General features: G+C 36.3%; 1 long non-coding RNA gene across 1 annotated transcript; it reads left to right on the forward strand.

The window, feature by feature from the left end:
• The first annotated feature begins 947 nt into the window (after positions 1-947).
• Positions 948-25033, forward strand: LOC103093334 (uncharacterized). The gene is made up of 5 exons (XR_467183.3): positions 948-1169; positions 1647-1771; positions 6015-6160; positions 7324-7373; positions 16986-25033. It is a non-coding gene; the product is annotated as an uncharacterized LOC103093334 (long non-coding RNA).
• Positions 25034-26709: the final 1676 nt, after the last annotated feature.

Here is a 26709-nt window from a genome sequence, read left to right on the forward strand (position 1 = left end):
GTGACAACATTCGCCTCACTTCACTTTGTATCATTTTATATGTCTTGGAGGTTTTTTTTTGTGATTGTCCAATTCTTCATTTCCTATGGTACAATAGTATTCCATTATAATCACATACCATAACTTATTTAACCATTTCCAAAATGATGAAGATCTTTTCAGTTTCCAATTCTTTGCTATCACAAAAAGAACGCCTACAAATATTGTGGTACAAGTAGGTCAGACTTTCTTACAAGAGCCTCTAGCTCATCTATGGAGCACCACATTCATATGCTTCCTGGACCAAAATGTTAACTAGTTTTATGACAATAGCCCAAAGTATTCCATTAAAACAGAAACAAACCCTAAGTTCAATAAATTAATGAATATAATAAATAACTAGAATCAAGATAGAAAACCATCAGAAGAGCAGAGATAAAAAAGGCAAGAAGCCTTTGGCATGCATTGCTTTTATGAAGACTGTAAACTCTTTGAGAACAGGGACTGTGCCATCTTTTCATTTTCATCTCTCCAGTACCCAGCACAGTATTTTGAACACAGTAGACACATAAATATTTGTTGAATTTAATGTGTTATCGAATCCTCCCAAACATCTATTTCCAAAATGAGTTTTGTATGATTTGGATTAGGAAACAATCACACAAACTAAAAATTGAGAGAAGGATTTTCAGAAACACAGACTGATTTAGTTATATGATGCCAAATATATTTGGAGTCAGTCAGATAATTGGCTTCATTTTTTTAGCTTTTATCCAAATGCTGGCCTCAGGTAGATAATGTCCAAATCTACAAAGGCAAAGTGAAATGCAAAGTATTTCAAATAACTGGTGGATTGGAAATATGTAGAAAGTCAACATGGACAATTTCTTCCTATATGATAGAGGAATGATCCAGAGATTTTGAGGGATAGAGCCTGGAGGACATGCCAAGATTTGCATCCACAGTGGGGGATGGTGAAGGAGGTTTAGAATCTTGAGGGAAGAGGAGATTCCAGGGGGAGACAGTTGATCTCTCTCTTGCCTGAGAAAGCCAAGGGTGATAAGCTGATCAGAGATTTCTCTCTTGAGCCATACTAATCAACCCCCCCCCCCCAAGACACTAAGAGTTGTGGCAAAACCTGAGAAGAAGAAAAACAGCATCAGAAAATCTCATACAACTCCTATGACACTGTGAGTCTGGACATTGGCTTTTCTGTGCTAAGACCAGGGGTCATCAAATCCTGAGCCTCTTAGAGAGACCAGGCTGACAAGCCTGGGTCTCTCAATTCTAGGGGGAGGGAGAAAGATATTTTAGACCTGCAGACATCTTGTTTATCTTACCCCTAAATCCCCATTTGTTAGAATAAAGTGCCAGTTATCTTAGATTGACTTCCTTGTCATATTGAAGGGGGAGAGAGCAGAATTCTCTCTCTTTCCCCAAGAGAAAAGGTTCATCCATTAATCAGTTATTAGAGGGGAGTAAAGGCAGGGTTAATGGAGAGACATATTTGAAGAAGATTGAAGGGGGGAAATCCATCTCACCCTCCTTCTACTTTCTGGGATCATCTAACTCTTTCTCCATTATACCCAAACCAACCCTTTCATATACCTACAATCGCATTTTTCCTCTCATTTTGCTTGAATTGGTACTTATGTTGTTCCCTGCAGCAGGCAGCCCTTCCTTTCTCTCCTCTGCCTCTTCAATCCTCTGAGATGGAGCTGAAACCCTTTGCTCTCCTGATGCTATCTCTGACTCATCTCATGCTTTCCCTGAACCCTTAATAGCACTTAAGGTGAGTCTAACTATTCTTAGGTATTGTTTCCTGTTTCTAAATAAATTGTAAACTCATTCAGGAAAGGAGTAATATGTTGCCCAGGGTAAATGCATGACTTAGACAAAGTTCTGTGGGTCAGTATCTAATTAGAGTCAAGACAATATGTGGTTTGTATAGGGAGGCAGTGACTAACTAATAAATAGATTTCAGTAATGGCCTTTCTAGTTTAAGAGCAGTAGCTTTCCCCAAACAAACAAACAAACAAACAAACATGCAATTATTCTATTATGCTGTCATCCTGGAAAGATTGAACTCAGTTTTTTTGGTCCAGCATGACAAATGAAAAACTGTTACCCTTGAGCTACCATCATGAGCTTGAGCTAAAAGCACCCACCATAACCTTTCATCTACTTTGGTTAGCCTTCTTCTATCATACTCAAATTTCTGTGTAGTAAGAGGGTGTTCATTCAAATCCTCACTTTAATAATGTTTGACTTTGAGTAAGATCTTCCTCGTGGTGATCATCATAATCTCCTCCTTTTTTTATTTCTCCAAATGTCCATTTTGTTTATCAAGAGTATTGTCATGTTCTTAAGAATCAAAGGAAGCTAGTCTGGAAATTCCAAGGCATGGCATTAGGCTCATTTAAATTCTTCTTTGGTTATTTATCCCAAACATAATGTTGCTAAATTACAGGGAATAAAAGCTCTCCTTGTGATCTCTGGCAATGCTCCAGAGCTATTTTCTAGTTTTTTTCCCATGGATTCATCTTTCTCCTTTCTAAGAAAGCTTCTTTTCCACATTTTGATGCACCAAATAGCTTCTCATTCAAATTGTCAGATCAACATTGACCTCAGATACTTATTACCTGTGTAGCATTGGTCAAGTCACATAACTTTAATTTGCTTCAGTTTCCTCAACTGAAAAATTGAAAGAATCAAATGAGATAATATTTGTAATAAGCACTTAGCACAGTGCTGGGTACATAATAAGTGCTATATAAATGCTTACATGCAAGACACTCTAATGAATTCTGGTGACACCAAAACAAACAAACAAAAAAACCAGTTCCTGTTTTCCAGGAGCTGACATCCTTTCTGTCCTTTGAATCTCAGTGGCAGAATGTAACATGTACACAGAAAAGAAAATATAAAACCATTTGAGAAGAGGGAGTGAATTAGCCACTGGAACAAGGGTTCTTAACCTGAGGATCCATGAATAGGTTTTTAAGAGGTCTATAAAACTGGATGAGAAAAAAACCCCAATATATATTTTTAGTAACTTTTATTTTCCATTGTAATCCTTTGTATTTTACTTGATGCAGTTAAGTGCATTATTCTTAGAAGGGTTCCATAAACTTTATGAAAAAATGAAGTTAAATCCTTTTAACTAAAGGGATCAGTAAAGCCTTTTCAGGAGATGATGCTCGAGCTGAGCTTAAAAAGGAGAGAAAGTTTCTAAAAGGTGGAAATGAAGAGAGGAGATGATATTTTCTTGATTGTGTATGTGTGTGATAGGGGATGGGGGGGGAGAGATGACAGAGATGGAATGCTGAGTGTTGGGAATCTCTAGCAAGCCACTTTGGCTGCCATTTAGCTGTGTGTGTAGGAGAGGGAATAATTCTAAAATAATCCTGGAAAGGTAATCTGTAATTAGATTGTGAAGAGTTTTAAAGACTGAGAAGATAGCCTTAATACCCTGAATCTTTATAGAGTTGTAGGATATTTGTTGGGTTCGGAATCAAGAAGAATTCCCGAGTTGAAATCCAGGATTAGAAATAATGTCTTAGGCTAGCCAGTGTAAAAACAATGAGCAATGAATTGATTATGGATATAAACTGATTAGATACTCTGCTTGCTGTGCTTACAAAGTATCTTCAGTTTACATAAGTGAAGTGAAGCTCATAAGTGAACTCTTCAGGGACAGGTGCAAGGACACTAAGGAAACTCTTGTTACACAAAAATAAACTTTATTGATAATATCAGGATATAAAAGGATTTCTAACTAAGGGATTCTAACTCCACCCAAATAAAACTCCCTGTTTTTGCAAGGAACCACTTCTCCTGTTTCCACAGGCTACACTGATCCTTTCTGATCTGACTAACCCAAATTTTCCCTATTCTACAATAAATGAACACTATTATCCTCATAAGAACTATAAAATTCTTAACTTTGTCTCCAAGTTATAAAAGTAACAAAGGCCAGCTGGCTGAGCCTCAGCAAGAACCAAGTTAGGACATGTAAATGCAAGACTTTCCCCTTTGCTGGAGAGAGAGAGAGAGAGAGAGAGAGAGACAGAGAGAGAGACAGAGAGAGAGAGAGAGACAGAGAGAGAGACAGAGAGAGAGAGACAGAGACAGAGACAGAGACAGAGAGACAGAGAGAGACAGAGAGAGACAGAGAGAGACAGAGATAGAGATAGAGACAGAGAGACAGTGAGAGAAACCAATGATTTCCACTCTTATAATCTCCTCCTCCCTCCAGATACTAATCATCTTGAGCCCCTCCACCACTGTGGATGAGAATCCTCTGTAGCTTTACACACTGTCATTCAAGTTCTTGGATTAGACCTCTAGCACACCTAGCTTCTTTTTAAGCACAATTCTGTTCCCTTTTAGGAAAACCTTTTTTGATCTCTGCAACTCACTAATGCTTTCTCCGTCTTCAATTTTCTTTGTTTTACTTTGTATTTGCTTTGTATTTATGGTCTACATATCACATCTCCATAGAATGTAAGCTTCTTAAGGCCAAGTTCTATTTCATTTTTGTCTTTTGTATTCTGAGGGTTTGCAGAAAGAAGGTGTTCAATAAATGTAGGTTAGATCCAGTTATTGAAATATACATCAAAAGGAAATGGGATGTGATTTACAAACATCTGACTAAGTGTTATTTCTCAGGAATACTCCTCTTTATTCATCCAGCAAATATTTATTCCATACCTTAATCTCACCTGCATTGAGATCAAACCAAGAGAAGCCAAAGAGAGGGTGGAGCCCTCACAATGAGTGCAGAACTCTTTCATCCCCTAATAAGCCAAACCTGAATATTAACCCAAATCATAGCAAATGGATCTCTTCTTACTAATGGTGCACCCCAAGGACTTTTGAACATTGCCATCCATCCTGAAAATGACTCTCATATATTTATTATGTTCCTCAATTAGAAATGTGAGCTCTTTGAGAGTAGGAGTTGTCTCAGCTTTCTATTGTATCTCCAATACTTTTAACAGAGTACTTTACATTTTTGTTGTTCTTTAGTCAATTAGTCATCTGACTCTTTGTTAAACCACTTGGAATTTTCTTGGCAAAAATACTGGAGAGATTTGCCATTTCCTTCCCCAACCCATTTTACTGATGAGGAAACCTAGGCAAACAAGGTTAAGTGACTTACATTCTTACATTTAATAAGCTTTGTATAAATGCTTTTCCATTCGTTTGGAAATGTTTTTTTTTCCATTCCAGATGCAAAGATGGAAGAGACATGGTTCCTCTACCCAATGACCTCATAATCTGTCCATTAGGTAGATGTGGGGATAGGGAAGAAGGAAGAGAATAAGATTTAAAAACATTTTAATTAATTAAAATTAATTAATTAATTAAAAACATTTAAAAACATAGTGCCTACTATGTGTTGGGCACTGGGCTAAATGCTTTATCAATATTATCTCTATATATTGTTCTATTGTCTATTACAGTAAAACATAATTATGTAAAACATAAATAATGATGTTATGAGATTTATGTAATATATATATTATATATAATGTAATAAATGATAAGGGAGTGGTACTATAAAGCCATATGGGTAGATAAATGGGTAGAGAGATCTCTTTTAACAAGAGGGAAACAAAGAAGGTTTTGTAAAGAAAGTAGCATATGGACTAGGCTTGTGAAAGATTGTTAGAATTTCAGAAGACTCACAACAATTCTGTGAGTTAGCTGAATAGTCAGACAAATGTTATTATACCCATTTCACAGCAGGAAAAACTAAGGTTCCAAGAGATAGAGACTTGTCCATTGTTATATTAGTTCAGTGTTAGAGCCAAGACTTGAACTAAGGTCTTTTAATTTAAGTTTTGCCTTTATAGCAGAAGCAGGATGAACAAAGGCTCTGAGGAGAGAAAAAGTGAGATGGAGCCTAGTTTATTGGAGGAAAGTAAATAAGAAGGTGATTAATAGCAGTTAAAAATGAAATGATTCCTTGGATCGTTCTTTCATTCAACAAGCATTTATCAATCACTTTGTATTTCCTCTAATTCCAGGCATTATAATAGGTGCTGGGATATAGAGTTTCTTCCTTCAAAGTGTTTGCATTCTATTGCAAGATGAAATCATCTACAGATCAAACTGAAAATATATATGGAACAATTGAAGAGAAGGAAACTAAAGGATAACAAATGGATTTTCTGTAGGTAGCATTTATGTTCTCAAATGTTTAGAACAGCTCTTTTTACAATGGCAAAGATCTGGAAATTAAGGGCATACACATCATTTGGGGAATGGCTAAACAAGTCATGGTGTATGAGTTTGAAGGAATACTGTTGTGACATGAGAGATATTGAGCAGGTTAGTTTAAAAGAACATAGAAAAACCTATATGAAATTATGAAAAACAAAAAAGAGCAGAACCAAGAGAACATTATATGCAGCAACAGAAATATTGTTTAAATAATAACTCATGTATGTCTACCTTTGGAGAAAAAAATGATAGAAATAAGCAAGATAGAATTTTATATATACATATATATTTTATGAATGGATACCTTCTGTAGAGGGTTGGGAAAGAGAGACATCCCTAGGAACTTTGATGTAACAAATAAACAAACAGACAAACAAATAAAAAACTCTATAGGAAGTCAGTGAGGTGAAAATTGTACAATGAAAGTACAGAGGAGACCATGTGAGCATACTGAGACAGGAGATGGAATATTAGACAAGAATAATAACTGCAAGAAGACCCAGTGTTTAGGAACCTAAAGTGTATGACAGAGAGTAATGTTCAGTAAGTCTAGAAAGGAAGTCTTGATCCAGCTTGGGAGGGACTTTAAATGCCAAGCTAATAAATTTATATTTTATTTTATAACTTGCAATCAGTCCATATTTCCAAATGTCTTATGCCTCTTAAAGCCATTCTTTCCTCTGCCCCTCAGTAGCTTCTTAGGCCATTGACCTTGCTCTGACTTCACTTTCTACCCTTCTCAATCTCAAACATATAGGTAACTAGGTTAGCTCCACAATGTCTTCTTTGTTATTGTGGTTCAGTCACTTTAGTCATGTCTGACTATTTGTAACCCCATTTGGATTTTTCTTGGCAAGGATACGGGAGTAGTTTGCTATTTCCTTTTCCAGCTCATTTTACAGATGAGAGAATTGTGGCAAATAGGGTAGAGCCACTTTCCCAGGGTCCCATAGCTAGTACACGTCAGAGGACATATTTGAATTCATAAAGATGAGTCTCACTCCAAGACTGGCATTCTATCTACTGTGCCATCTGGCTGCCCTCTCTCCCCCTTTTACTAGCATTACTCATCCCTTCCCAAACCCTAATCCTGTTTTTTTTTTTTTTTTCCAGCCATCCACTTCTGTTCTTAAGTGCTGAAGAATGGAGTTGAAGGAAGTCAGGTAACCCAGATGATTGTGCATTCTAGCATCAACCAGGCTCTCTTGAAAGTGTTCAGTTTTATATTTTCTCAATTGATTCTTTCCCATTACCCATTCCCTTTTCTCTTCAAACTCCCTCCCCCCTTTCTCTTCTTCCACCTTTTTAGCTGAGGATTTTGTCTCTTACTTTATTGATAAAAATGATATTATTGCTTATTTTTCTATCTTCTCTACTTATCTTTTTCTCAAAGTCTCTTGCCATCATTCTCTATTCTCTCCTTTCCCTTCTCATCTCTAATAATGAGGTGACCCTCCTTGCCAAGGTTGCAAGCTCTACATATGCCCTTAATCCTATCCTTATCCATCTTCTTCAGTAGATTACTAGCTCAACTATCCCTTCCCTGTCCATCTTTCCTTATATATTGCTATTTTTCTTATGTCTCCTAAGTCTATCCCATCTTAAAACAAAATAAAACCTTCACTTGATCTTATCTTCACTTCATGCTATCATCTAATATCACTTTCACATTTTTCAGCCAAATTCCTAGTAAAAAAAGTTGTCTAAACTCACTTCCTTCACTTTTCTTCACTTATCAGTTCTTTATAAAATGGAAATTACCCAGGTTCATACCCTCAGTGACATTTATTTTTTACTTTTTACTCATACTCATTCCATATATCCAATTTGTTGCCAAGTCTTGCTGTTTTGATTTCTAACACCTCCAGCACCATAGCCCTTCTATCTTCTTACACAGCCACCTACTTAGTTTAGACTCTTATCATCACTCACATGAACTGCTCCAATAGATCCTAATTGGTCTTCTGACTTATAGGAACTTCCTGCAGTTCCTATTTAATTTCCTCGTGGGTGGTCACCTGAGAAGGAGAATGGAGACTGAGGGAAAATGGATGAAGAGGTAATGGATAGAGAGAGAGACAAAGGAATAAAGACTCAGAGACAAAAAGTTAAAACACGAGGAATGTAGCATGCTCCAGTAAAGATTCTCAAGAGAAAGAGAGTGGCTTGCACGTGTCCCTGAACTTTTATTGGAAAGTTTAGGAATGTGGAGTGGGAGGTAACTAATGAACATGTGACATGGCATAGGTTTTAACATTGGTTGAATTGACAATCATGTAATCAAAGAGGAGGCTAGTCCAACATGTGACTTGGAAAGAAATGTGGTCTAACAAGGTGTGAGCTAGGACCCTCAGGAATTCTTTTGTCCCTTGGACTGAAGATTTAGAAATGCAATAATTAATAAGTAACATCCATGAGTCTGGCATGTGAACACATAAGATACAATATCAATACATCAATAATATTGCCAAGATGCTAATATACCTGGTATGCTACATGACTCATCTTATTCTTCTCTAATCCACCCTCCATATAGCTATCAATGTGATTTTTCTTAAGTGCAGACTGCGCCATATTATCACTCCTCTACTGAGTAAACTCAAGTGGCCTCATATTGCTTCTAGGATAAAGTATAAAGGGCTTTTAAAGCCCTTCCCAATCTGGCCCCAACATACCTTTAGAGCTTCATTATATACTATACTGCTTCCTACACTCTACAATCCAGGTACATTGGCTTTCTCTCTTTCTCACTCATGGTATTTTATTTCTTACTTTGCACTGATTGTCCTCCATGCCTGGAATGCACTCCCTCATCATCTCTGCCTCTTAGAATCCTTCTCTTCCTTTAAGATATAACATAAGCAATAAGAAACTTCCTGATTTTGCCAACTATCAGTGCTCTCCCTTTCTCCCTTGTATTTATTTTGTTATTTTGTGTGTATATATTATATATATATATATGTATATACTTCTACATGTACATGTTATCTTCTAATAGAATGTAAGCTTCTTTTTAGCAGGGATCATCTAATTTTCATTCCATAGCACAGTTTTGTATGTAGTAAGCATTTCATAAATGCTTGTATATTGAGAATTTGTCTGATAGGCAAGGGGATAGAATTGGAATTTTCATAGCAGGCAAGTGATACAGTCAGCCTTGTGTTTTAGGAATGCAAACTTGGCAGATTATGAAAAATGAATTGAAAAGGAGAGAAAGAGGATGCAAGAAGACCAATTTGGAAACTATGGCTATTGTCCAGGGAGCACATAGGTGTATCCATTAATGAATGTAGAGAAGAGGACAGATGCTAAAGATAATAGAGGATTTGAAAACCATTCTTTGGAGTTAGAATCTTCTTTTAAGATGTATTATGGAGTCAATGAATAGGATGCGGAGTGAAATGATCAATACCATGCACCTAGAAAATGAATATTTAGAATAGATGGTTAGGAGAGAGAAGATGGAGGTCTCATTTATGGGGAATGTTATAAAGTCTTTAGTTTCAATTGGAAACCTAAAGACATGGATGCAAATTATAATTTTTATGTTCAAAAGCAGCAAGCATCATTTCTGTGAATTTAGTTGTAGGATGAATCTTTTCCTGAAATAGCATAACTTACCCTGTTCATGGGACTGTAATGAACCTACACTTGAAAAAACATTTCCTGTGTTTAGAAGAAGATTGATACAGAGAAGCCAATTAGAAATAATAAGTCAAGTTCACATAAAAGATTCTGAGAAGGAAGTACTTGCCTTTTGAGGAAAGATGATAGGAGCTACCAAAATGATAACAAATTGGGCTTTATTAACAAATTACAGACATTTCAAAGATGTGCTTCAAGGAAGAAGAATTAATGTGGTGCCAAAAAAGAAGCCAGAACCAATGATATGAAAAAAAGCTGTGGTCAAGGACCAGTAACCCGAAAGCCTCCAATTAGTTAATATGCTAGTTGGGTCCAACAGAGCCTAATCCTTTGCCAAAAAGTGAAACTCAGGAAATCAATATGATCATTGATTTAATAGTCAGAAAGGACCTTAGAAAACATTGAGTGCAACTCTCATTTTACAGACCATGAACAGTTTAATGACTTTTCTTACATACTTCCAAATTGTTTTCCAGGACAATTGAACCAAATCAGAGCCTCATCATATTTATATTGGTGTCTCTGTCTTCCTATAGAACCACTAACTTGATTATTCCAACATTTTATTATCTTTTTAGTAAGAATTCTTTTAAATGAGTATAACTTGTGAATAAAATTGTACTCAAAAACTCCCTGAAAATCTTAATTTAGCTGTGAAGGAGCCCCAGTACTCACTTCCTTTGACTCCATTTCTGGGCTCATTTCTTCCTCTTGACTTGGGTTTAGACAAAATACATCTACTTAGAAGCCATGTTAGGCATTTGCATTTTCTGATTCTCTCATAAAAAGATGCTCTCAGGATCTGAATTCTTCCTGATCCTCATTGTTCTTCACCCTCTCTAGCTGTACTACTGTCTGTCTCCTCCACTTTATCCTCCTCAGTCCAGACCACATAGAATATTTTGGCATGTGGCTAAACTTGACTATAATGGGAAGGTGTTTGGGGGCTATAAACTATACACATTTGAAGAATATCACCAGTATATGTTTATATTGTTCAGCCAAACTAAATCAACTTTACAGGTACTCAAAACTTTTTGCACTATTGTGGTGGATACCTTTCATTACTCATTTATTAAACAAACTGTCCCAGAAGTAACATATCTTCAAGGGGATAGATGAATAGGCTGAAGGCTTCTGAGATGATAAGGTTCTGTTCTAAAAATTTGGGAATAGAGAGGAAAAGTTAAATGAGGGAAATACTTAAGAGGAAGAAATAATGGGGCTTGATAGATGATTAGATAGTGGGGATGGAGAGACAAAGACAAAAAAAATGAATGTTTCCATACCAGAATATGAGGAGAAGAATGATGATGGGGACAGAAACAGATTCCTGGAGTAGAGGAGGCAGTTTGGGTGGTGATAGGGGTAGATGATGACTCCAGTTGGTGATGTCTTGAATTTAAGGAGACTATAATGTTACTGCCTCTTCCCAGGTAGTTTCCACTTATTCTAAAATAATGCTTTCAGATATGGACTTAACTAGCCTAATTTGAGACCAGTTCTCACCAGAAGCTGCCACTCCTGGAAATGTGACTTATGTGAATGAGCCTTCTGATTCATTCCTGTTATTCATAATAAGACAGAGACCAAGAGGCTCCTGATAGGGAGTTTCCCTCTCCAGGATCCCAAAGAATGAGCTATATTTCTCTTGGGCAATTTCATAGAATTCTGATTGAGTGAACACATGCAAGATGAACATAAAGGACCAAATTAGAGTTAATCAGATCATTGTGTGTTAACTTCACTAGATCTCCATCTCTTCATCTGTAAAGTGACAGGCATTGGGCTAGATAAACTCTGAGGTCTCTTAACTTCTTTATTTTTATCAATAGATATTTATGCATATTCATGTAGATACAGATCTGGTTAGACCACATCCAGGCTTATTTGAATCTATAGCTCTGTGTGTGTATATATATATATATATATATATATATATATATGCACATAATATTTAGCCATATTTATGTCTGTATCTCTTGGTTTATATAGCATCAATCCAATTGCTTCCAAATAACCACCAATTGACATGACTGGGGAAGTGGCAGATAAATATACAAATAGGATCAACTAGGTGATACAGTAGATAAAGCAGTGGACCTGGAAACAGGAAGACATGAGTTCCAATTTGACCTAATACACTTACCAGCTGTGTGACCCTAGGGAAGTCACCTAACCCTGTTTGCCTCAGTTTCCTGTAAAATGATTAAAAATCTATAAAATGATCTAGAGAAGGAAATGATAAATCACTCAAAGAATCTTTGCCAAGAAAAGCCCAAATGAGGTCACAAAGAGTCAGACTTGACTGAAATAATGGCACAACACTAAATTATACAAGTTGGAATGCACAGTAGGAAGTTTGAATAGGTTGTTCAAATATAGGTAAGAAGTCAGGAATAGAAATGTAGATTGAGGGTCCAAAAGCATATAGGAGTCAACTGGTAAAGTGAAAAGCACTAGTTTGGGAGTCAGAAAACTTGAATTTAAATTTTAGGTGTGCCACTTCTGAACTCAGGCATGCCATTTAATGAGCTAGATCTCTCAGGATCCATACAGCATTATGCCTAGGATTCCTTGATCTTATGAAGTAATAGCCAGTCATTAGAATGAATGACTTCCTCAAGGAAAGGAAGTGTACACCTCCAAAAAGGCTTAGTATAGTATAAAGCTGAAGACTGTGCTAAGAATTTGGGGAAATGCTGTGTATTAGACAAATTTAGAGGCTTATAGACCTCTAAAGGGAACCCACCTTAAGGAATCAGAAAGAATATTCAGCAAAGGGGATAGAAGAAATTACCAGATAAGTAGCAGGAAAGCAAAGAAAATTTAGTGTCATAAAAGCCAAGGGAAGAAAGTGTTAAGGAGTAAGAAGTCATCAATCTCAATACCAAAGAGGTCAAAATAAAGATTAAAAAAAATTTATTGACTCTCAAAAATACCAGTGTTGAGAGTAGAAGTTTCATTGCAGGGAGAAAAAGAGTGAATAACTGGGACGTGGATATGTACCATAACTTTGAGAAGTTTGATTGTAAAAGGAATGAAGGAAATTAGATAGTAGTTTAAAGTCAAGAAGCATCAAATGAAGTTGTCTAGTTGATCATTTCTGAATGGAAGGGTATGAAATCACTTAATAAAAATTCAGGATACAGCACTTTTTAAATGGAAGTGATGTTTGAATCATTGCTTCTCAGAATCAAGGAGACAATATATACAATGAGTATAAAAACAGAAATGGAAAGAATACACTTTTCTCCCCAACAAAACCTAGTATGCTATGGAATTGTGGTCAATGAGTTTATTACTGAAGGAAAGCATGAAAAAAATGTTTCCATTTACCTTGTGGGAAGAGGTAGGGAACTATGGATATGGAATATTTTTATGCTTCAGAGCCATTTGATCCATGGCTAATTTAGCTGAACTGCTCCCCCCCCTTTCTTCTTCTTCTTTTTTTAACTCTTACCTCCTCTGCCTTAGAATTAATACTATGTATTGGTTCCAAGGCAGAAGAGTAGTAAGGGCTAGGCAATGGAGGTCAAGTGACTTGCCCAGGGTCACACGGCTAGGAAGTGTCTGAGGCCAGATTTGAACCTAGTACCTCCTCTCTCCAGGCCTGACTCTCAATCCACTGAGGCACCCAGCTGCCCTGCTCTCTCTTTATTCTTTGTTTTTCAGGGATGACTTGGTGGGTAGGAGAATGACATATATTAATGAAAATGCTAAAAAAAATGTCAATAGAAACATAAACAAAAAGAAACAAAAGAAATATGGTTTCAAATTTGTTGGGTAATTGTCACAGACATGGAGTTCCTCATGGGACATTTTAACTCAACACTCCCCATCCCAAGTGCAGCCAGGAAAGTGGACTCCTGATGAACCAATGGAACCAGATTGTCTTTCCATTTTTAACAGGGCAAGACCTGTTAAGTTCAAAAGTAATTTGTTCCTTGCCTCCATTGATCCTCCCTTCTTATATTGCCTCCAATATTCAAGAGTGCTGAAGAGCAGACTATGTATGAGAAGGCTGTAAAGAAGTTGTTATGTGTGGTTTTAGAGCAGAAAGAGGAGGTGGGACTTAAAGATAAACAACCATTCTGAGGTCTTATTCTTCCCAACTGGTAGGAAAGGAGAAGGTAGCATTCTTTTTAATGTTTGTTCAGCCTTTTCCTGGTAACTTCATGAATGCTATCTGGACCTTGGAAAAGTGTTTAGAGGTAATCCCATCTTATCTTCTTTACAGAAATGCTTGGGCAATTTATGTTTAGGGTTACTGTTAAATGATGCTACCTATTTTTGGACGCATTTTAAATAAATTTGTATTTCTGTTCCAGGGCTCAGAATTTTCTCTGAAGGTCCATATGCTAGCTTGTCCTAAAATAGCTCTCACTTTCTGGAGTAAAAGTGTCCTGATCATGTGGAGTTTTACCCACAAAGTGCCCTATTGTGCATTACAGTGTTTAGAAGTCTAATTAAAGAGAATATTGGACTTCAGAGATTTTTGGTAGAGAAATGTGGGCAGAGCAGGGACTATTTTTATTTTTAACTTTTTCTTGTATCTCCAAGCTCATGGCACTTAGTAGGGGCTTAATAAATTCTACTGACTTGATTTGTAATATAACATTTATCAGGGAAGAAGACAGATATAGTTGTTGTTGTTGTTTTTTTTTTTAGATCCAAAGTAGCTATTCCAAGGTAGAAGAACTGTAAGGATTAGGCAAGTAGGGCTAAGTGACTTGCCCACCGTCACATAGTTAGGAAGTAGCTGAGGTCATATTTGAACCCAATATCTCCTGTCTTCAGTCCACCTAGCTGCTTGAGGTATCGAATTTTAAGAAAACAAACTATCATAATGATACAAAATAAATGCAGTATAAAGAAGAGTATTCACTCTCCCCTGATTTTCCTAGCAGGTTTAACTTTGCATTATCTTTAACTCTTTCTTACCCTATAGAACAAAGAAAAAAATTAATCTACTTAGATAAGTGGAATTACCTTCACTCTCAATCTGCATGGTTTCTCTATCTGGTTCTAGTGACAACTAATCAATCAAAAAGCATTTATTAAGCATTTACTAAGAGCTACGCAAGCAATAACAGTGTCTGAGGTTTAGAAACAAAAGGAAATACAACACAGTAACAAGAGGAAACATGCTAACACTTGAAGCAAATAAAATTCAGGCTTTTTGTGCTTATAAATGAGCATGCAAAGGAATTGTGAGTTAGGAAACAGTTGGATGTTGTGATGGAGCTGGATCATTTGAAAGCTGATGGAGGTTCAAAATTGAGGCTGTTTGGAAGTGCAGGAGGAATAAGTAATGACAATCTAAGAAGTTTATACTGGGGCCCAATGTATTTCCAGGGTGTACTGTTCTAGGATAGAAAATTATTTAGCTATTACAGATGCTAACACTAGGTGATTGCTTTCTCTTGCTCGCCTCCCCAAAGTTGCTTGTGCATGCAAAGACAAAGGTTGGTATCTGCTTCCATTCTGGTATTACCCAAGTTCTAAAGATAAAAAAAAGACCCAATAAGTCTCTTTATCGATCAATTTAAAGGTCAGCAACAGAATCATAGGCCGCTGTGCTTCTTTTGAATAGGAAAGAGACTACAGCAAGGGTGGAGACCTTTTTTAAAATCCAAGGCCATAGCTGCAAAGGAAGAAAAAAAATAAATGAAGTTCCTGCCCAGGAAAACAATTTCAGTACATTGTCTTCTTCTTCTTCTTTTCTTAATTAAAAAAAAATACATAAAGTGTTTGAATCATCTACTTTTAAAATTATGTACAAAATATATAAATCTTTTTTTTATGAACACATTTAAAAATATACCTGGCAAGTCACAACATTCAGGGACTCCATTTGTCAAATTAAGGAAAGAAGACTGAATGATCTTTAAAGCCCCTTCCAACTCTAAAATCCTATGATCCTTTAATATTCTTTGATGCCAAATTATAGTCGTAAGGGAGAAAGGGAAAGGCAGGAGGAAAAGAGAGTGGAATAAATAAGAAGGTGGGGAAGGAAAAGGAAAGTGGAAGAGAAAGGACATAGAAGAGTAGAGATCTGAGAAAGTCACTAAGTATTCGTTGCTATTAATTCTCAGGTAAGAGATGACACAGAAAGAATAAAGGAAGGAGGAGGTAAGGGGTTAAAAGCTTCCAATGTGCTAAGCCCTTTACAAAAAAATATCTCATTTGAGAGTAAGACAGACAGAAAAAGAAACAGAAAGGGTAAGACTCAGGAGGTGCTAGGTGAGTGTATTAGAGATAAACTGCTCCTGTCACAACCTTCTCTTCATCATGCTGTGGGCGTCACAATAAATTATTTCCTCATATCATTGCCTGTCAAACTCTGATTAGTCTCCAGCACTTTAAACCAGTCCTCCCAGCAATGCGAAATAGCTTGTCTCCCTTTTCAAATTTCAAAAGTTGATTTTTAGAAATTTAAAGAAATTTACTTTAGTCCATTAAAAAGCATCAATTTGTCTGAATGGCATTTGCTATCCAAGATTGCCTCATTTTCATTATTTCAGAAATTAGGATTAGCTCATTAGTGCTTGAAGATACACTAAGAAATAACATTTGCTTATTTAATTGAAGTAACATTTTTTAAAAGTAAAAATCAGGATCCCCTCCCTATTTTTGAGGGAACAAAAGAAAGGAAGAAAGGAAAGAGAAGGAAGGAAGAAAAGAAAAGAGGAGGAAGGAGGTAAGGAAGGGCAGAAAGAAAAGAGAGAGGGAGGAAGGGAGAAGGAGAAGAACAAGAGGATTTATTAAATACTTACTATGTTCCAGGCACTGTGTTAAGCACTGGGGACATTGATACAAGTGAAAATTCCCCTCCAAAACCCAAACAGGCCATGCCTTGAGAATTTTGCATTTTGGGGAGACATTTGGGGGTGGAGCCAAGATTGCAGAGTAATCATCAGCAGGTGTTATGTAGTAAAAATTAACTGACCCTCACTATTCCTTATTCTGTCTGGGATGACAGAATATTCACTAACAGAATGAGTGGTCACGTAGTCACTTGCCCTTCATGTCTATCCAAAAGACCACATGATATGATTACCTTTGTGTCTGCCTGTCTGCCTGACATCATTCACCTGTTATGCTAACTTGATTAACTTTATTTACAGAATGCTCTTTCATGTAACTCAACTATGATCATACCTTATATAAACACCGTTCAGACTCTGCTTCGGGGGAACTCACCTGGCTGAGTTATTCCTAGCACGGTAGGAATAAACTTCCCTTTGCCTGACTTACATTGTCTTTGCGTGCTCCTTTGGGTGATCTATTCTTGGACCCTAACACAGGCTGTGCCACCATGAGAATGCTCTCTGACCAAGATTAACATATTGCCACAAAATGAACACAGGCATGAAAGAACCAATGAAGAGACAGAGTGAAACAACTTTCAACAACAACAACAACAACAAAAACCCAAAAGTAGACAATGAACATTTGGAGTACTGGGGTGAGAGGAGAGTAGATCTAGCAAGAAGCTGTAGCAAGAAGGGAAGAGGAAACCAAAAGCAAGCTGCATCCTCCCACCCAACATCTGCTGTCTGAGGTTTGAGAACCTATGCCCAAGCCAACATCCAGATCTTGAGACCCTGCCTGAAAAAATAAAGGTACAAACTACCCCTTGAAATTTTAAACCTGTGGAGAAATCTGGAGTCCTAGTCAAGGGAATTCTAGTCTGGGGTTGGGACTCTTAATTCACACTTTGGGGTGGAATGCTAGTATTATGTACAAAGTACTGATCTTTTTACCTAAAGCTCAGGGTGGAACTCCAAGCCAATCAAGGGTGTGCCTGATTGGATACAGTCAGACAAAAAACTTGAGATTAATCCTGAGGCTAGAATTTGATCAGTCCCTGACCTGATAATGTTCAGAGTGAGACCAAACCTTACACTTAAGTCTGAGTCAAGTCTTTAAGCTATCAGCATTACAAGGGTCTAATGGAATCACCAGGGGGAGAGGACTCCCCGACATCTTAACAGACTATCACACCATCCCCTCAGATAGGAAAAATGAGCAAAAAACAAAAAAAAGCCCCTAACCCTAAAGAAGGTTTATGAAGACAAAGAGCAAGGTACTGTGGGTTTTTAAATTAATAATCAATAACTAAATATTATATTTTATAATGTTTTATTAGTAATAACTAAGCAAAAGAACTTCCAGATTTCAGCCTGGTCACAGGTCCAAAAGAGTGCTCCCGTGGGCATAAACAGCACTCAAAACTCTCCCCACATACAGAGATGCAAAAAAAGGAAAATGAGATTGTGGGAAATATAGTCTCTAGGGTTCAAGATTCTAAATCAACACAATTCTCCCTGTGATCCTTTGGGAGACCAGTCTCCCCAGTGGATAAAGAAAACATAACTCATAATTTTAACTAAATGTATATACAAATGTTACAGTTTTTAAAGGGAAATTACAATAATTTGGGGATAAGAGGAAAATAAAAGGGAAAAGGAACAAAACTAATGATAGGTGCATTGACAAAAAGCCAATTAGGGGGCAGTCCCCTTTGGCATATGATTAAAAACAAAAGCATTTCAACCCCCCCCCCCCAAGTTTAAATTTGCCATATCTCAAAGTTCACTCTGGATCCTCTGGTACAGCATGTAGACTCTGCAGGCATCCTCATGGTGCTTTCTTGATTCTGGGAGGTAGTCTCTTGTTCAAAATTTGGCTCAAATTCAAGTCAAAGTTCACAACAATAACATAGTCCACCCTGAGGAAAATAATAATACATTCCCCCTCCTCCCCAAGTTGGATACAGGGATGCATGTAGGAATTACGCAGGAATACATGGTCAAGTCACAAGGCATATGAAACAAGTGTCAAAAAAACACCAAGGAATCAGAAAAATTACAATTAAAAAACCAAACTTCTGAGTCAGATAAAGAAATATAAAAAGAAAACTTGAAAAAAATTCTGGGAAGAAGGAAAAAAAAGGAAAAATATCACAACAGGTTCTTGTAGTGATCCATGTCCCGTAAGTGTAAAACAACAATTAGTCACTAACCCACTTTAGCAGTCTGGACAACAGTAAGTTGTCACATCATGAGAGAAAATAGAAAAAGAAACTAGATCTCAAGACAAATGGGAAATAGAATTTCCTGGTTCAAACCTTGTCTTCGTTATTTTGGGATAATGGAGCCAGAGCAAGCTATGTCATATGCTTGATATAAAGTGTGGTACAAGGAAGTCCTGCATTTAACACATGTTAAACAACCGCGACCTCAAGTCTCACACATGATCAAGTCATTGTGCTTTTTGTGCAGAATGTCATCAATCCCCACAGGACTGGTGTGGTTTCTTTCACTTTTTGTGTGCTTGTTTGGCACTTTGCAAGTCAAGTTCTATGCTCCTTTGTAGTCTTTTTGTCCTTGGATTAGACATAGTCATCAAGCAAAAGTCTCATTTTAGTTAAATAACTATTGGCAGTTTGGCATAGTCCAAAGCTTTCTGGGTATGTGAATGTCTTAGCTTATGCTATTGCAAAAAGCAAAAATAGTTAAATTTTTTTCAATCTTAGTGACATGTATGTCAAAAGCAAAAAATTGAGAAAAGAAGGAATAAAAATAAAATACTGTATGACACATGTAGGAAGAAAACAAAATGTTAAAGTTGTGTATATTTCACAATTACAGAGGTAAAATATAGGGACTAGTTTTCAAAAAATGAGATTCATTTCTTCTTTGCCTTACCATGATCCACAGTATGAGTGCAAAATAGGTAGAAAGAACAACAATACATTTAAGAAAATACAAAAAATAATTAGTAAAGGCACAAAATGCTACAAAAGGCACATCAGGTCAATATACGTCACTAATACAGATTTTCTTCTATGAGGTAGTAGATATGTTGCCCTACAAAGCAATTTGTGCATATACAAGGAGCAGTCAAATAAAGAGTAACAAAATAGTACAAATCCAGCAATAAAGAAGTCCAATCACAGTCAATAGTCAAATACAATCAGTGCAAGCAATTATTCACCATTAACAGAAGGTACTTGTGTTACATGGCTACAATGAATCCACGAATCCCTCTCTCCAATTTTTATGGCAGTTGGTGTAGTTAATAGGACCTGGAAAGGTCCACATTAAGCAGGTTCAGTCGACCCAGTATGTTTGAAATTCTTTATGTATACACTATCACCTGGGTTTAAATCATGAAGTGAGAAATCAATGGGGCCTGCTTGAACAGCAGCTCCAGAGTCATGGAGTTCTTTCAATTTTGTTTGGAATTGTTATATGTAACAATGATTGTATCCCCTCATAACAGTGAGGTATAGGCAAGGGCAAATGGTTGTGCCTGAATAGGTGGATGTCCAAATAGCATCTCAAATAGTGAGATGTGTAAATCACCTCTGGGTCTGCTTCTGAGATAAAATAGGGCCAGAGGTAGAATTTCAGGCCACTTTATTCTTTTTATAACACAAATATGGTATTGGTTCCAAAGCCAGGCAGAACAAAAACAGAGAAAGGAAACTATAGACAAATATCCTTAAAGAATATAGATACAAAAATCTTAAATAAAATACTAGCAAAAAAAGACTCCAGCAAGTTGTCACGAGGATTATTCATTATGACCAGGTGGAATTTCTACCAGGAATGCAAAGATGGTTTAATATTAGGAAAACCATCCACATAATTGAGCATATCAATAATCAAACCAAAAGAGATCATATGAATATCTGGATAGATGAAGAAAAAGCCTTTGACAAAATGCAATACCCATTGCTATTGAAAATACTAGAAAGTATAGAAGGAATAGAAGGACCATTCCTCAAAATAGTAAACAGTATATATTTAAAACCATCAGCAAGTATTATCTGCAATGGGGACAAGTTAGAAGCCTTTGCAATAAGATCAGGAGTGAAGCAATGATGCCAATTATCACCTCTATTATTTAATATTGTACTAGAAATGCTAGCAGTATCCATTAGAGAAGAAAAAAATAAATTGAAGGGATTAAAATAGGCAATGAGGAAACTAAACTATCACTCTTTGCAGATGATATGATGGTATATTTAAAGAATCCCAGAAAATCAACTAAAAGGCTAGTGGAAATAATTAACAAGTTTAGCAAAATTTCAGGGTACAAGATAAATCCACATCAGCATTTATATATATATATATATTTCCAACAAACTTCAACAGCAGGAGTTAGAAAGAGAAACTCCATTTAAAATCACTCTAGACAATATAAAATATTTAGAAATATATCTACTAAGGAAAACACATGAATTATATGAACACAGCTATAAAACACCTTTCAGAAATTAATACTAGATCTAAATAACTGAAAAAACATTAATTGCTCATGGGTAGGAAGAGCTAACATAAAAAATGACAATCCTACTCAAATTAATCTACTTATTCAGTGCCATATATATCAAATTATCAAAAAACTTTTTTTATAGAATTAGAAAAAATATAACAAAGTTCATCTGAAAGAATGAGAGATAAAAAATATTGTGTGGATAGAATTTGTTCTCCAGGACTCTCTTACCCAGCATCGCATTTGAATCTTTATGCTATGTGCTAACATAGGGAGGATATATAATTTTTGTGTGACCCTGCCTCTCTTTCTCTCTCTCTCTCTCTCTCTCTCTCTCTCTCTCTCTCTCTCTCTCTCTCTCTCTCTCTCTCTCTCTCTCTCTCTCTCTCTCTGTCTCTCTCTCTGTCTCTCTCTCTGTCTCTCTCTCTCTCTCTCTCCTGAAAAGAAACTTGCTAACTCCTCGAATCAAGAAAGTGAACTGTTTTGAGAAGGCGCCACAGAGATGCCTGCAGAAACTACACACTGCATCAAAAGATCCAGAATGAACTTTTGGATGTAGTGAATTGAACTATGGAGGGTTGAATACATTTTTCCTGAATGTAAACACATGCCAAAGGGGATTATCACTAATTGGCTTCTTTTATTTCCCCTCTCTTCCCCAAATTATTTTACTTTCCCCTAGGAATTGCAATATCATATGCACCTTTAGTAAGAGATCTTTGAGATATAAGCTGATTATGTGTAATGATTCACGGGGGAGATTAGACATGTAAATCTGGGAGATCCCAACATGCTCGCCTCCCAATGGAATCACAGGGGGGATTGTGTGGACAGAATCTGCTCCCCAGGATTCTCTTACCCAGCAACCCATTTGCATGTTTATGGTTTGTGCTAACATAGAGAGTATATAATTTTGGTGCAACCTTGACTCTCTCTCTCTCTCTTTCCCTGAACATGACTGCTAAAGCTGGCTTTTAGCCAGGCAGGAGAATTTACACACATGGTCTTATTTTAGTTAGAAAATTGGGCATTGAATTTCTATTTCTTTTTTAAAAAAATTATTCTAATTCAAATTACTATTAATGAATTTTATAAAACTAATATTTATAGTTATTGGTATTAATTTAAATCCTACAATATCAAGGGAAATGATGAAAAAAAAATGTGAAGGATGGAGGCCTAGCAGTACCAGATTTTAAACTGTACTATAAAGCAATGGTCATCAAAACAATATGCTACTGCCTAAGAGAGAGAAAGGTGGATCAATGCAATAGACTAGGAATAAGTGACCTTAGCAAGCTAATGTTCAATAAACCCAAAGATCCCAGTTTTGGGGACAAGAACTCATTATTTCACAAAAACTGCTGGGAATATTGGAAAACAGTATGGAAAAAATTAGGTTTAAATCATGTAAAATTAAATTTATATTTCTAATTATAAAAATATATTTTATGAGGTTTATTAAGGATCATTATAAATCAAGAAATAAAGAGGATACAAAGTAAAAACATGTGCCCATGACTGGTTAGCCAATTTCAAATTTTTCCTAACTTACCATCATCACTGCTGATTCTACATTATGCAAAAAAAAAAGAGGATGTAGGAGGTGTTACTGCTAGTTAAATACCAATAATGTGATCTCACCAATGTGGAGATGCAGGAGGGATTATAGGAAATTCTGGGAAATACCAAGGACTTCTGGGGAATGAAGTCAAAGGTTCAAAATCTCCATTTATAAACATCTCACACCCTATACAAGATAAATTCAAAATGAGTAAATGACTAACGAGTAAAATCATAAATAAATTAGGTGAACATAGAATAGTATACCTGTCAGATCTGTGGGAAAGAAATGAATTTAACACCAAGCAAGAGATAGAGAACATTACAAAATATAAAATAAATGACTTTGATTATATCCAATTAAAAAGGTTTTGTACAAACAAAACCAATGCAACCAAAATTAGAAGGAAAGCAACAAACTGGGAGGACATTTTTATAACAAAATTCTCTGACAAAAGTTTAATTTCCCAACTATATAAGGAACTAAGTCAAATTTACAAAAAAATCAAGCCATTCCCCAATTGATAAATGGGCAAGGGACATGAATAGTCAGTTTTCACATAATTTAAATCAAAACTATCAATAAGCACATACAAATTGTTCTAAATCCCTCATAATTAGAGAAATGCAAATTAAAACAATACTGAGGTACCACTTTACTGCTGGTAGACTGGCCAATATGGTAGCAAAGGAAAATGATAAATATTGGAGGGAATGTGGCAAAATTGGGACACTAATACACTGCTGGTGGAGTTGTGAATTGGTCCACCCATTCTGGAGGGCAATTTGAAACTATGTATGTAGGATTCCAGGCATATACATATGGAAAATGTGGTTGATATATTGATATGATATTATACTTTGTCAGAGCAGTTAATGAGATAGCTCAGAGGCCAGAAGAATCTCTGGGCCTGAGCCACAGAGGGCTCATCTCTGGCCTGGTCAGACAGCATTCCAATGCATGATTTATGAGCAGGCCATGCAGTCTTTGTTCTGGGAGTTTGAAAAGAGAGGGCTGAATTTACCACGCCTCTAGCTTGTATGTCATTGATGTGTCAAGCCAATGTAAATCCACTATGTGCTGTTGCATATGCATTACGTACCTCTTACCTCATTACCTTAATAAAAAATCAGGAAGGGCGCCATTCCTTCTCTTCTTCCTTTCTTCTCTCTCTCTCTCTCTAACCTGCCTGCTGGCCATATGGATCGCTCCTTCTTTAGGGCTTTACTATGGTCTCTAAAGTCTTCTTTCTTTATTCTTTTCTTCCTTTTCACCTGACCGCCAGCCAGTGCAATCTGCACTTGGAGTTTTATCTCCCAATTCTGCAAGCGGTACTTTTCTTCAACTGATTCCTTTCTCACACCTAATTCCTAATCCTATCTAAGAATTCTACTCTCCACGAATTCTTGGTTATTTTTTATCTTCCTTCACTGTATGCCCCACAAAGGAAGATAACAGGAAGAAGCATCCTTCCTCCCCAAAATCTGATCTGTGCTTGCCTCAGTTCACCTACCCTCTCTCCAGCTTCTTTTCCCCTACTCAAAATTATATTCCTTTAGATTTCCCTTATATGCAGTGGTTGCTGGCCGGCTACTGTAATGTACAAAGGGCTTTAAAATAATGCCTAACCTTTGACCCAGCTAGGTTTGTACCCCAAAGAGATAAAGAGGAAAAATAATTGCCAAAAATATTTCTAGCTGCACTCTTTGTGGTGGCAAAAATTGGAAAATGAGGGGGTGTCCATCTATTGGGCAATGGCTGAACAAATTGTGGCATCTGATGGTGATTAGAATATTATTGTAATAAAAGTTATAATGAACTGGAAGAATTCCATGTGAATTGGAAAGACCTCCAGGAATTGATGTAGAGTGAAAGGAACAGAACCAGAACATTGTAAACAGAGACTGATACATTATGACACAATCAAATGTAATAGACTTTTCTACTAGCATCAATGCAATGACCTAGGACAATCCAGAGGAACTTATGAGAAAGAATGCTATGCACATCCAGAGAAAAAACTATGCAAACATTAATGCAGAAGAAAAACATGTCATGTATCAAGTAGTTCTTTAGGGATATATTTAGGGTTTTGATATTAAAAGACCACTCTACTGCAAATATGAATAATATGGAAATAGGTTTTGAACAATGATACATGTATAACCCAGTGGAACTGCTTGTCAGATCTGGGAAGGAGGAAAGAAGAGGAATGGGGAATCATGAATCATGTAATTTAGAAATTTATTTATAATTAATAATATATATATATTTATTTAGAATTTAGATAAATTTAAATAATTAATTTAGAAAATTATTCTAAATTTAAAACAAAAAGAATTTTGCTTTTTCATGGAAGAAGACAATACAGAAAGGTAGCTGAAAAGCAACCTCAGGATGAAAAGTTCAAGCTCCATCCCTCCACTAAATGGAGACTGTGAGCAATTTATTGGTGGAGTAAATTGGGGGTAATATTTCATAATCAGTAGGCTTCAGTGAGATTAGACTATTTCAGTGTGAGGAGTCACCAGGAATTTAAGGAAGTAGCAGCATGAGCTTCTAGTAGCCTGGATATGGTTCTGAAATCTAGAGGAAGTCAGAAGAAGGCCAAAAGAAGAATGAAAAGTTCTAGTTATGTCTTAGTGATAATAACATAATAGTGATAATCCCCCCCCCCAAAAAAAAATCATTGAAATGCTCTTTCAGGAATGTTACAGTTTATTGTTCTTTAGTTCCCTTACTATTATTTAAAGCATGACACTTCAAGACAGGAAGATCTAGGTTTGAATTCTGCCTCAATACTTATTATATATGTGACCCTGAGTAACTCACTTTATTGTCTGAGCCTTAATTTCCTCATCTATTTGATTAGACTGTTGTGATCAAATGAAATAATATGTGTGAAGTACTTTGCAAACTACAAAATACTATATAAATATTGTTGTAGTTCAGTCATTCAATAATGTCTAATAAGTTTTCTTTTTTTAAAATTTAAATTAATTTATTTAGTCAATTTAGAACATTATTCCTTGGTTACAAGAATCACATTATCTCCCTCCCTCCCATCCCCCACTCTTGTGGCTGATGTGCAATTCCACTGGCTTTTACGTGTGTCCTTGATCAGAACCTCTTTCCATGTTGTTGGTGTTTGCACTAGGATGTTCATTTAGAGTCGACATCCCCAATCATATCCCTTCGACCCATGTATTCAAGCAGTTGTTTTTCTTCTGTGTTTCTACTCCTACAGTTTTTCCTCTAAATGTGGATAGTGTTTTTTCTCATAGATCCCTCCAAGTTGTTCAGGATCACTTCATTGCCACTAATGGAGAAGTCCATTAACAATAAGTTTTCTTAGCAAAGATGCTGGAGTGGTTTGCCATTTCCTTTTCCAGTGTGTCTGCCATTTGACAGTTCAGGAACTAAGGCTAAAAAAGGTTAAGTGATTTGCCTAGAATCACACAGCTAGTAAATATTTGAAGCCAAATTTGAACTCATATCTTCCTGACTCCAGGCATGGGATTTATCCACTGCACTACCTAATTAACCCTATGTAAATATAGGCTATTATTATTATTATTATTATTATTATTTTCATCTTTTTTGATGGTGTTCAGATAGATTTGATCCTGGGACTAGTCACAAGTTTCTTATATTTTTATTTATATTCAGTCTTTCACAGACCATTGCACAAGAAACTAAAATAGTTATTTTTTTAATAGATAAAATTATTTTGAAGGCTGACTTAAAGCATCCTTGATTCAACACCAGAAACAGACAGGATGCTGGGAGTTAACTTTATCTCATTTTAGTCCTACCAATTTTGACTCCTTGGACAGATCTCTAAACTTTCAAAGCTTTTTATTCCATGTAACTTCGATATTATGAGCATTTGAGGTGGTAACATCTATTTAAAATGTTGGTTATAGGTTTTTAAGAAGAATTATTGGGAGCAGCTGGATGATTCAGTGACTTGAGAGCCAGGCCCAGAGATGGGAGTC

Source organism: Monodelphis domestica, chromosome 4 (genome assembly GCF_027887165.1).
Source record: "Monodelphis domestica isolate mMonDom1 chromosome 4, mMonDom1.pri, whole genome shotgun sequence".
Taxonomy (NCBI): domain Eukaryota; kingdom Metazoa; phylum Chordata; class Mammalia; order Didelphimorphia; family Didelphidae; genus Monodelphis; species Monodelphis domestica.